General features: G+C 42.7%; 1 pseudogene; it reads left to right on the forward strand.

Annotated features, from left to right (window-relative positions):
- The first annotated feature begins 11,017 nt into the window (after positions 1-11,017).
- LOC123935875 lies at positions 11,018-12,660 on the forward strand (annotated as a pseudogene).
- Positions 12,661-14,050: the final 1,390 nt, after the last annotated feature.

The following is a 14,050-nucleotide window of genomic DNA, read 5'->3' on the forward strand; positions in this document are numbered from 1 at the left end:
TGGAGCCATCTAATCGGAAACCCACTGGACCGCAGAAAGGCACCTTGATTTTTGGAGCAGCTCACAAGCCCCAGCGTGGGGCTCAACGGCCTCATGGGGCCACCCCTCCATTCATCGGCTATCATGGACACAAACTCCAGTGTGAGCAATGATCTGAAACTCGCTCTTGCTCTGGGCTGGAGATCTTGAATCATCCATTGCACATTGGAATTGTCATGCGCTGGGCACTGAACTGAACCAAAATTCATGGTTTCAGACTTCCGTCCTCACACTCCTGATCCGTAAGCCCTTCAGACTGGGAATTTTGGAGATGAAACGCAGCCTTCTGCCTGCACACCAATAAGAGGAAGTGCCCCTTGGGCCTGTCCAGAATCCCCACATGAGGATCAACATGCATGGCCGCCCTATACAATAATGCTCTGTCTGACAGAGCCTGAGTGGCGATTCCCTGTCAGCCACCCAGATAGCGGGCCACATATCCAGCAGGTGGGACCTGTCGTGGCCAGAGGTCATCATCTCTAACAAACCTGGGTATTCAGGCAACTGTCCCCAGATCATAACTCAAGTCCCTGCCTATGGGGGAAACTGAAGCACAAGAGTACTCATTCTTCTGCATGGCAGGAAACCTGGCTGTTGCGATGGGTGTTCAGCCCTCAGAGTGGGAGCCAGCTTCAGGGCCCATGAGACCATGCACACTCATGAGGGCCGCACTGGGCACAAGCAGGCGTTGTGACCCTCAGCCTCAGCCCACTTTCAAACAAGCCCACTTGGGAGCTGGAACAGGATCCCGCACAGCAGGACTGCCATGCCCCAGGCTCAAATCCTAACCCTTGATGGTATTACCCAGGCACCCATATCCAGATCCCATCTCTGTAATCCCTGTTTTGGTGGGATCCCTTTTACGGAAAACAGCACTCTTCCCTTCCCCAAGAAAGATACCAAACTCTTGAGAGCCAGGCAGATTCCCAAGAGAGGAAGAATCTCACACAGGCCCAAGGGGACACCCCTCCATTCCGTGGCCATCCTAGACACACAATCTAGACATAAAAGCCTGTGCTACCGCCTCCCTACTGCCATAATTTCAAATCCTGTGGAGCTGCCCTCAGCATCTGCCAATCATGCCTGCCATCACCTCACCCTAACCCTAATCCGAGCTTGTGTTTGCAGACTTCTGTCGCCAAACCCTGGCCCAATGCCCTCAAGGATTGGACATCTGGAGCCACACCACAAGAGTGGGCCTGCCCTCCCAAAGAAAACTCTGCCCGTCACAGTTGCCAAACCCCTCCAGATTAGAAGAAACCTGCAAGTCCCCTGAGCCCAACCCAATTTTGTAGTCTGCTCTGGTGAAAATGTGCAGTCTGACAAACCCTGAACACCTACCTCCAGGCAGACATCCAGGTCAATGGCCCTGAGTCAGATGATTGAACTTGACATGCCCCTAGTTCCTCATTGGAAATCTAGTTAAGGCTTGCAGGCACTTTCCCCAGAGGCCTGTTCTGGTATATGAACATATGGTCCAACATGCGGTCCCTGAGCCACACAACAGAACACCATCTGTCCCCAGAAGGAAACGTTGCTCTCAGGAGCTGGGTCAAACCCTCAGGGTAGGAGAATCCTGCATGGCCCCTGAGCCACTGCCATATTCTAAGGTCTCCCTGACACAGACGAGCATTATGACCCATCAGCATGAGACACCCTGTCAACTCAGCCCCAGTGGCACGTTGCCCCAGAGCCAGGAGATCGAACCTGCTATGTTCCTCGGTTGCAATGGTAGCCGAAGAAGGCTTTCCCAGCATCCATGCAAAGAGCTCTGCTATCCAATCTTTCCATATGGGGGACCCTGGAGCCATCTAACCGGACTCCCTCTGTCCCGCAGAAAGAAACCTTGCTGTTTGGAACAGTTCACAAGCCCCAGAGTTAGAAAACCTACATGTCCTTATGAGGCCACGCTTCCATTCATCAGCCATCATAGAAACACACTACAGAGTGAGTGATGATCTGAAACTCACCCTTACTCAGGGGCTGGAGATCTTGGATCAACTGTTGCACATTGGAACTGCCATGCGCTTCCACTGAACTGAACCTTAGCTCATGTTTTCAGACTTTTGTTCTCACACTCCTGGATCACAAGCCCTCCATATTGGTAATTCTGGAGCCACAACACAGCATGAGCCTGCCCACCAGAAATAAGAAATGCCCCCTGGCCCTGCCCGGAATCTCCACATGAGGATCCACCTACACGGCCCTCGATGGCACCTCAATATCTTAGGCCGCCCTGTGCACTAATGCTCTGTCTGACAGAGCCTGAGCCCTGATCTCCTGTCAGGCAACCAGATAGCGGGTCTATATCTTGCAGGTGCGACCTGACATGCCAAGAGGCTGTCATCTCTAACACACGTGGGTATTCATGCAACTGTCCCCAGACCATAGCTCAAATCACTGCCTATGGGGGAACCTGAAGCACAAAAGAGTACTCCTCCTTCCCCATGACAGGAAACCTTGCTGTTGGGATGGGTGTCCAACCCTCAGAGTGGGAGTCAACTGCATGGACCACGCCCACCCAAGAGATCCCTTCTGGGCACAAACAGGCATTGTGACCAACCCTCAGCCTGAGCCCGCTTTCAAACAAGCCCCCTCAGGAGCTGGACTGGAAACCACATACTGGGCCTGCCATGACCTAAGCCCAAATCCTAAACCTCAATCGTGTTATCCATGTCCCCGGACCCAGAACCCGTCTCTAAAATCCCTGGTTGGTGGGTTCTCTGAGACAGAAAACAGCACTCTTCCCTTCCCCCAGAAAAACACCAAACTCTTGGGAGCAGGGCAGAATCCTCAGAGATGAAGAATCTCCCATAGCCCCATGAGGCCACCCCTGCATTTGGTGGCAATCCTGGACACACAATACAGACAGAAAAGCCTGCACTACCGCCTAGCAGCCGCCTTAATTTCAAATCAAGAGGTGCTGCCCTCAGTGTATGCAGGTCTCCCCTGCCATCACCTAACCCCTAACCCTAGCCCAAGTTTGTGTTTGCAGATTTTGGTCTCCAAATCCCTGGTCCACATGCCCTCCAGGATGGGCTCTCAGGAGCCAAACTGCAGGAATGGCTTGCCCTCCCGAAGAAAACTCTGCCTGTCACAGTTGCCAAAAACCTCCAGATTAGGAGAAACCTACAAGGCCCCTTAGCCCACCCCAACTTCGCAGGTCACTCTGGAGAAAAATACACAATCTGAATCACCCTTGTCACCTACCTAGAGAAGACACACAAGTAAATGGACCTGAGTTAGAAGATTGAACCTGATATACCCCCAGGACTTCATCGAAACCGTAGCATAGGTTTTTAGGCATCAATCTCCAGAGGCCTCTTCTGGAATACCAACATAGGGAGCAATATGTGGCCTGAGCCACAAAACAGAACAACTCCTGTCCCCAGAAGGAAACCTGGATCATGGGAGCTATGGCAACCCTCAGTATGGGAGAATCCTGGATGGCCCCTGAGCCACCGCCACATTCTAAGTTTTCCCTGGACACCAACCAGCATTGTGACCCGTCAGCCTTAGAACACCTGTCAACTAAGCCCCCTTGGCATTTCGTCCCAGAGCCACCACATTGAAACTGCCATGTTCCTGGGCTGCATTGGTAACCTGAGTTGGGCTTTCCAGGCATCCGTGAGGAGAGCTCTGCTATCTAATCTTTCCATAAGTGGAATGCTGTAGCCATCAAACCGGACTCCCCCTGTCCCTCAGAAAGAAACTTTGCTGTTAGGAGCAGCTCACAAGCCCCACAGACGACACATGGTTGTAGATTGAATAAAATGACAGGACCCATCCATATGCTGTCTACAAGAGACCTATTTTTAACCTAAGGATACACCCAATCAGAAACTGAAGGGATGGAGAAGCATCTTTCATGCGAATGGGCCGCAAAAGAAGGTCAGGTTAATGATTCTCATATCAGATAAACTAGATTTTAAACTAAAGACTGCAGTCACAAAGGACACTACATAATTATTAAAGGGACTATCCACCAAGACAATCTAACAATTGTAAATATCTATGATCCCAATATAAGAGCAGCCAATTACATAAGCAAACTATTAATCAAGATAAAGAGTCATATTGATATGAATACAGTAATACATTAATGAATACATTAATAGTAGGGGATCTTAACGTGCCTCTCTCAGTATTAGGCAGATCAACCAAGCAGAAAATCAATAAAGAAACCAGATCATTGAATGACACATTGGACCAGATGGACCTCATAGATATATACCAAACATTCCACCCTAAAACAACAGAATACTAATTGTTCTCAAGTGAACATGGAACCTTCTCCAGAATAGACAACATACTGGGTCACAAAGCAGGACTCAACCATTACCAAAAGACTGATATTATTCCCTGCATATTCTCTGATCACAATGCTTTGAAACTGGAGCTCAATCACAAGGAAAAATTTGGGAGGAATTCAAACAACTGGAAGCTAAAACCACCTTTCTTAAGAATGTTTGGATCAACCAGGAAATCAAAGAAGAATTTAACAATTCATGGAAAGCAAAGAGAATGAAGACACTTCGGTCCAAAACTTTTGGGATACAGCAAAGGATGTCCTAAGGGGGAAATATAGAGCCATCCAAGCCTCCCTCAAAAAAAAAAATTGAAAAATCCAGAATACACTAGCTGTCTCTACACCTTAAAGAACTGGAGAATCAACAACAAATCAAACCAACTCCACACATAAGAAGGGAAATAATCAAGATTAGAGCAGAGATTAATGAGGTAGAAACCAGAGATACAGTAGAACATATCAAAGAAAGTAGAAGCTGGTTATTTAAAGGAATCAATAAGATTGATAAACCATTGCCAAACTAATCCAAAAGAAAAGAGAGAAAGCTCAAATTAATAAAATTATGAATGAAAAGGCAGAGATAACAACTAACACTAAGGAAGTAGAAACAATCATCAGAAGTTATCATCAAGAGTTATATGCAAATATGTTAAGCAACCTAGATGAAATGGATGCATTCCTGGAAAACTATAAACTCCCAAAATTGAACCAGGAAGAAATTAACAACCTGAATAGAACTATATCTAGTAAAGAGATTGAGGCAAGGATCGAAAACCTCCCTAAAAACAAGATCCCAAGACCTGATGAATTCCGTGGGGAATTCTACCAAACTTTCAAAGAAAAAATTACACCTATTCTCCTGAAGCTGTTTCAAAAAATTGAAGGAGAAGGAAAGCTTCCAGACTCTTTTTTTTTAAAGATTTATTCACTTGACAGATAGAGACCACAAGTAGGCAGAGAGGCAGCCAGAGAGATAGAGGAGGAAGCAGGCCCCCAGCCAAGCAGAGAGCCTGATGCGGGGCTCGATCCCAGGACCCTGGGACCATGATCTGAGCCGAAGGCAGAGGCTTTAACCCGCTGAGCCACCCAGGCGCCCCTTCCAGACTCTTTTTATGAAGCCAGCATTACCCTGGTCCCCAAACCAGGCAAAGACAGTACCTAACAGGAGAATTTCAGACCAATTTCACTGACGAATATGGACGCTAAGATTCTCAGCAATATCCTAGCAAACAGGATCCAACAGCAAATTATAAAGTTTATTCACGATGACCAGGTGGGATTCATCCCTGGGTTGCAAGGTTGGTTCAACATTCGCAAATCAATCAATGTGATAGAACAAATCAATAAGAGAAGAGAGAAGAACCACATGGTCCTCTCAATTGATGCAGAAAAAGCATTTGACAAAATCCAGCATCCGTTCCTGATGAAAATGCTTCAAAGTATAGGGATAGAGGGAACATTTCTGAACTTCATAAAATTTATCTATGAAAGACCCACAGCAAATATCATCCTCAATGGGAAAAAGCTCACAGACTTCCTGTTGAGATCAGGAACACAACAAGGATGCCCGCTCTCAACACTCTTGTTCAACATAGTATTAGAAGTCCTAGCAACAGCAATCAGACAACAAAGAGAAATAAAAGTATCCAAATTGGCAATGAAGAATTCAAATTCTCTCTCTTTGCAGATGACATAATTCTTTATATGAAATCCCCAAAAGACTCCACCCCCAAACTACTAGAACTCATACAGCAATTCAGTACCGTGTCAGGATACAAAGGCAATGTACAGAAATCAGTGGCTTCCTTATACACTAACAATGAAAATATAGAAAGGGAAATTAGAGATTGATTTCATTTACTACAGCACCAAGAACCATAAGATACCTGAGAATAAACCTAATCAAAGAGGTAAAGTATCTGTACTCGAGGAAATACAGAACACTCATGAAAGAAATTGAAGAAGACACAAAAAAATGGAAAAGCATTCCACGCTCTTGGATCAGAATTATAAATATTGTTAAAATGTCTATACTGCCTAGAGCAATCTATACTTTTAATGCCATTCTGATCAAAATTCCACCGGTATTTTTCAAAGAGCTGGAGCAAATAATCCTAAAATTTGTATGGAATTAGAAGAGACCCCGAATTGCTAAAGAAATGTTGAAAAAGAAAAATAAAACTGGCGGCATCATGTTACCTGATTTAAAGCATTACTACAAAGCTGTGATCACCAAGACAGCGTGGTACTGGCATAAAAACAGACACATAGACCAGTGGAACAGAGGAGAGAGCCCAGATATGGATCCTCAACTCTATGGTCAAATAACATTTGACAAAACCGGAAAAAATATACAGTGGAAGAAAGACAGTCTCTTCAATAAATGGCGCTGGGAAAATTGGACAGCTATACATAGAAGAATGATATTTGACCATTCTCTTACACCATACACAAAGATAAACTCAAAATGGATAAAAGACCTCAATGTGAGTCAGAAATCCATCAGAATCCTACAGAAGAACATAGGTAGTAACCAGTTTGATATCAACCACAGCGACTTCTGTCAGGATATGTCTCCTAAGGCGAAGAAAACAAAAGCAAAAATGAATTTTGGGGACTTCATCAAGATCAAAAGCTTCTGCACAGCAAAGGAAACAGTCAATGAAATAACGAGGCAGCCCACGGAATGGGAGAAGATATTTGCAAATGACAGTACAGACAAAAGGTTGATATCCAGGATCTATAAAGAACTCCTCAAACTCAACACACACAAAACAGATAATCCTATCAAAAAATGGGCAGAAGACATGAACAGACACTTCTTCAATGAAGACATACAAATGGCTATCAGATACATGAAAAAATGTTCATCATCACTAGCCATCAGAGAGATTCAAATTAAAACCACATTGAGATATCACCTTACACGATTTCGAATGGCCAAAATTAGTAAGACTGGCAACAATATGTGTTGGAGAGGATGTGGAATAAGGGGAACTCTCTTACACTGTTGGTGGGAATGCAAGTTGGTGCAGCCACTTTGGAGAAGAGTGTGGAGATTCCTCAAGGCATTAAAAATGAGCTTCCCTATGACCCTGCAATTTCACTGCTGGATATTTACCCCAAGGATACAGATGTAGTAAAAATAAGGGCCATCTGTACCCCAATGTTTACAGCAGCAATGGCCATGGTCACCAAACTGTGGAAAGAACCAAGATGCCCTTCAACGGACGAATGGATAAGGAAGGTGTGGTCCATATACACTATGGAGCATTACACCTCAATCAAAAAGGATGAATACCCAACTTTTGTAGCACCATGGACGGGACTGGAAGAGATCATGCTGCATGAATTAAGTCAAGCAGAGAGAGTCAAGAATCATATTATTTCACTTATTTGTGGAGCATAACAAATAACATGGAGGACATAGGAAGATGGAGAGGAGAAGGGAGTGAGGGAAATTTGAAGGGGAGGTGAACCATGAGAGAGTATGGACTCTGAAAATCAACCGTAGGGTTTTGAAGGGGTAGGGGGGTTGTTAGGTTGTGCAAGCCAGGTGGTTGGTATTAAGGAGGACACGTATTGCATGCAGCACTGGGTGTGGTGCAAAAAAAATGTATACTGTCACACTGAAAAGAAATTTTTTAAAAAAGATTGATATAGTGTCCTTTTTAAAAATGTTTTTATTTATTTTTTTTTATAAACATATAATGTATTTTTATCCCCAGGGGTACAGGTCTGTGAATCGCCGGTTTACACACTTCACAGCAGTCACCATATCACACATTCTCCCCAATGTCCATAACCTCACCCCCTTCTCCCAAACCCCCTCCCTCAGCAACCCTCAGTTTGTTTTGTGAGATTGAGTCACTTATGTTTTGTTTCCCTCCCAATCCCATCTCATTGCATTTATTCTTCTCATACCCCCATAACAACACATGTTGCATCTCCACGTCCTCAAATCAGGAAGATCATATGATAGCTGTCTTTCTCTGATTGACTTATTTCACTAAGCATGATACCCTCTAGTTCCATCCACGTCGTCCCAAATGGGAAGTTTTCATTTCCTTTGATGGCTGCATAGTATTCCCTTGTGTATATATACCACTTCTTCTTTATCCATTCATCTGTTGATGGACATCTAGGTTCTTTCCATAGTTTGGCTATTGTAGACATTGCTGCTATAAACATTCGGGTGCGCGTGCCCCTTCAGATCACTACGTTTGTATCTTTAGGGTAAATACCCAATAGTGCAATTGCTGGGTCATAGGGTAGTTCTATTTTCAATATTTTGAGGAACCTCCATGCTGTTTTCCAGAGTGGTTGCACCAGCTTGCATTCCCACCAACAGTGTAGAAACGTTCCCCTTTCTCCGCATCCTCACCAGCATCTCTCATTTCCTGACTTGTTAATTTTAGCCATTCTGATGGTGTGAGGTGATATCTCATAGTGGTTTTGATTTCTATTTCCCTGATGCCAAGTGACGTGGAGCACTTTTTCATGTGTCTGTTGGCCATCTGGATGTCTTCTTTGCAGAAATGGCTGTTCATGTCTTCTGCCCATTTCGTGATTGGATTGTTTGTTCTTTGGGTGTTGAGTTTGCTAAGTTCTTTATAGATTTTGGACACTAGCCCTTTATCTGATATGTCGTTTGCCAATATCTTCTCCCAGTCTCTCAGTTGTCTTTTGGTTTTGTTAACTGTTTCCTTTGCTCTGAAAAAGCTTTTGATCTTGATGAAATCCCAATAGTTCATTTTTGCCCTTGCTTCCCTTGCATTTGGAGATGTTCCTAGGAAAACGTTGTTGCGACTGAGGTTAGTTGTGTTCTCCCCTCTTTCATTCATGATTTTATTTATTTGGGTCCTTTCTCTTTTCTTTTTGACAACTTCCTTCCTATGAATTCGAGCATCCTATTCACAATTTCGTTGTAATCAACTCATACATTTATTATGAAAAAAATTTCTTCCCCTGACACTAGCCCTATGCATATGACATGTAGCCTTACCCATTTTAACACCAATATTCCTCCCCAAACATAAGAATTATGTCTGACAAAAGAGTTACTTTGATAGAGTAAATTATAGAGGTTTGAGCCCTCTTATTTCTAGAATTATAGGAATTGAACCTAATCCTAAGAACTCAAAAACCTTTGTGCTACCCAACTCAAAACAAATTCTACAGTATGGTCAGCTAAATAAGCTATTGGGCCTATACCGCAAAAATGTTGGTTTATCCCCTTCCCGTACTAATTAAACCCCCTATCCTTACTATCATTTTATTAACTGTCATTTCAGGAACCATTAAAGTTCTAATAAGCTCACACTGACTGACAATCTGAATTGGATTCAAAATAAATATACTAGCTATTATCCTCATTTTAATAAAAAAATATTCAACCCATGAGCCACAGAAGCATCAACAAAATATTTTCTTACCCAGCCACTTCATCTATACTCTTAATATTAGGGATTATTATTAACCTACTATTGACAGGACAATGAACAATACTAAATTCCCCTAACCCAATCACGTCAAACATAACAGTAGTTCTGGCAATAAAATTAGGACTATCACCCTTTCACTTCTGAGTACCTAAAGGAACCCAAGGAATCCCACTATCATCAGGAATAATTCTACTAACCTGATAAAAAATCGCCCCCTTATCTGTTCTATACGAAATCTCTCCATCTATAAATCCAAACTTATTAGTAGCCATTGCTATTATATCCATTCTAGCAGGAGGCTGAGGTCTTAACCAAACACAACTACGATAAATCCTAGCATGCTCATCAATCACCCACAGGGTATGAATGATTGCTGTAACAACATATAACTGTACCCTAATAATATTAAACCTCATCATCTACATTACAATAACACTTGGAACATTCATACTATTCACAGTCAGTTCATCTACAACCACACTATCGTTATCTCATATATGAAAAAATTCCCACTAATTACCTCACTAATCCTAACAATCATACTACCACTAGGAGGCCTACCTCCCCTCTCAAGATTCATCCCTAAATGACTAATCATCCACGAACTCACAAAAAACAATATAATTGTTATATCAACATTTATAGCAATTATAGCCCTACTAAACCTATACTTTTATATGCAGTTAACACAGTCAACAGCACTATGCTCCCCTCAATAAACACCATAAAAATAAAATGGCAATTCAAAAACACAAAAAACGTAATTCTTTTATCCCCACTAATTCTAACTTCTACCATATTACTCCCATTAACCCCAATGATACTAACACTGTTCTAGAAGTTTAGGTTAAAAAGACCAAGGACCTTCAAAGCCCTAAGTAAGGGTCATTCACTTAACTCCTGAATCTCACCTTAAAGACTGCAAGAGTATATCTCACATCTACCAAACGCAAATCAATCACTTTAATTAAGACAAGCCCTTTCTAGACAGGTGGGCTATCACCCATGAAACTTTAGTTAACAGATAAATACCCTAGTCAACTGGCTTCAATCTACTTCTCCTGCCACAAAGAAAAAAATAGGCAGGAGAAGCCCCAGCAGGGTTGAGGCTGCTTCTCTGAATGTGCAATTCAACGTGCTATTTCACCACAGAGCTTGGCAAAAAGAGAATTCAAACCCCCATTCTTCAATTTACAGTCTAATGGCTTTATTGGCCATTTTACCTATGTTCATAAATTGATGATTATTCGCCACAAATCATAAGGACATCGAAACCCTTTGGCTTTTATTTGATGCATGCACCGGAATGATAGACACTCCTCTTAGCCTATTAATCCATGCTGAATTGGGCCAACCAGATGCTCTACTAGGAAATGACCAAATCTACAACGTAATAGTAAATGCCCATGCATTTGTAATAATTTTCTTTATAGTAATGTCAATTATGATTGGAGGGTTCAGAAACTGATTAGTACCCTTAATAATTGGCATGCCCGACATAGCATTTCCACGAGTAAATAATATAGGCTTTTGACTTCTGTCCCCCTCCTTTCTTCTCCTTCTAGCTTCTTCCATGGTAGAAGAAGGTGCAGGAACAGGATGAACTGTGTACCCTCCTCTAGCAGGAAATACAGCACATGCAGGACCATTCATAGATGTAACAATCTTCTCCTTACACATGGCAAGTGTCTCATCCATCCTAGGAACCATTAACTTTATTACTACCATTATCACCATAAAACCACCTGCAATATCACAATATCAAACTCCTGTATTCATATGATCTGTCCTGATCACAGCTGTACTTCTACTCGTATGATTACCAGTTCCAGCAGCCGGTATTACCATACTACTCACAGACCAAAATCTAAATACTACCTTCTTTGACCCAGCTGGAGGAGGAGACCCTATTCTGTATCAAACCTATTCTGATTTTTCAGACATCCCGAAGTATATATTCTAATTCTACCAGAATGTGGAGTTATCTCACATGTTGTAACCTATTACTCAGGGAAAAAAAAGAACCATTTGGCTACATAGGAATAGCCTGAGCAATGATATCTATTGATTTCTTAGGATTTACTGTATGAGCCCACCACATGTTTATCATAGGAATAGACATCAACACACGAGCATACTTCACCTCAGCTACTATAATCATTGTAATTCCAATGGGAGTAAAAGTATTTAGCTGACTGGCCACTCTACACAGAGAGAGTATTAAATGATTGCCAGCTATTTTATGAACACTAGGGTTTATTTTTCTATTCACAGTGGGTGGTTTAACAGGTATTGTATTATCAAACTCATCATTAGGTATTGTTCTTCACAACACATACTATGTGGCAGCACATTTCCATTATGTCCTTTCAATGGGGGCAGTGTTTGCAATCACAGGCGGGTCTGTCCGTTGATTCCCACTGTTCACAGGTTACACACTAAATGATATTTGAGCAAAAATCCACTTTACAATTATATTCATAGAAGTAAATATAACATTCTTTCCTCAACATTTCCTAGGCCTATCAGACATATCTCGATGGTACTCTGATTATCCAGATGCTTATACAACATGATTATCCAGATGCTTATACAACATGAAACATCGTGTTTTTCATGGGTTCATTTATCTCATTAATGGCAGTAATATTAATAATCGTCGCAATCTGAGAAGACTTCACATCCAAACGAGAGGTGATAATAGTAGAACTTACTTCAACAAACATTGAATGATTACATGGATGCCCTCCTCCATATCACATATTCAAAGAGTCAACCTATGTACTATCAAAATAAGAAAGGAAGGAATCAAACCCCCTAGAATTGTTTCCAAGCCAATATCATAACCACTATGTCTTTCTCAATAAAGAGATATTAGTAAAAATTACATGACTTTGTCAAAGTCAAATTTTAGGTTGAAGTCCTTTATATCCTTATGGCGTACCCTTTCCAAATAGGCCTTCAAGGTGCAACCTCTCCTATTATAGAAGAAGTATTACATTTCCATGTCCATACATTAATAACTGAATTCTTCATCATCTCTCTTGTTCTCTACATCATTTCATTAATACAACACCTAAGCTAACACATACCAGCACTATAGACGCTCAAGAAGTTGAAAGGTCATGAACTATCCTACCTGCTATCATTTTAATTTTAATTGCTTTGCCTTCACTACAAATTCTCTACATAATAGATGAGATCAATAATCCTTCTGTGACTGCAAAACTATGGGTCATGAATGATGATGAAGTTATGAGTACACAGATTATGAAGACCTAAAATTTGACTCCTGTATAATCCCAACTCAGGAGCTAAAACCTGGAGAACTATGACAATTAGAAGTAGACAACTGAGTAGTCCTCACAATAGAAATAACTATCTGCATACTAATTTTCGAGCCCCAATGCACCACTCAGCCTGCCCAGCAGAAGAAAAAACTGCCCTATGTGGTTGACCAAAAACGTCAAATGAGGATCAAACTCTATGGCCATCGACTGCGCACCAATACCATAGACTGCCCTGTGTACTACTGCTTTGCCTGACACAGAATGACCCCAGACCTCCCATCAGCATCCCAGACAGCTGGCCGCATGTCCCGCAGATTGGACCTGCCATGGCCCTAGGCTGTCATATCTACCCAAGCTGGGTTTTCAGCATCTGTCTCCAGACCGTATCTCAGATCCCTGCATTGGGAGGAACCTAATGCACAAAACAGAACTCTTCCTTCCCCATGGCAGGAAACCTTGCTGTTCGGATGGGTGTCAGAGTCAAACCCTCAGAATGGGAGCTACCTGCATGGTCCATAAGGCCATGCCCATGCTTGAGGGCTGCTGTGACACAAACACACATTGTGACCCTCAGCCTGAGACTGATTTCAAATGAGGCTTTCAGTAGCCAGAGCATGAGCCCACATATTGGGCTTCCCATTCCTCTAGGCCCAAATCCTAACTCAAGGTGGAGTTTTACAGGCACCCATATTCAGGAACCTGCTCTGGAATCCCTGTTTTTGGGGGACCACTGAGGCATAAAACAGGACTCCTCCCTTCCCTCAGAATGACAACACACTATTGGGGGCTGGGCAGAATCCCCAAGATGGAGAAACTTCCATGGCCCCAGGAGGCAACCTCTACATTCCACGGCCATCCTAGATACAAAATCCAGAGGCAAAAGGCTTAGCTACTGCCTCACACTCATCCTAATTTCAGATCCCGAGGAGCTGCCCTCAGAGTCTGCAGACTGGGTCTGCCATACTCTA

This window comes from Meles meles, chromosome Y (genome assembly GCF_922984935.1).
Source record: "Meles meles chromosome Y, mMelMel3.1 paternal haplotype, whole genome shotgun sequence".
NCBI classification, from domain to species: domain Eukaryota; kingdom Metazoa; phylum Chordata; class Mammalia; order Carnivora; family Mustelidae; genus Meles; species Meles meles.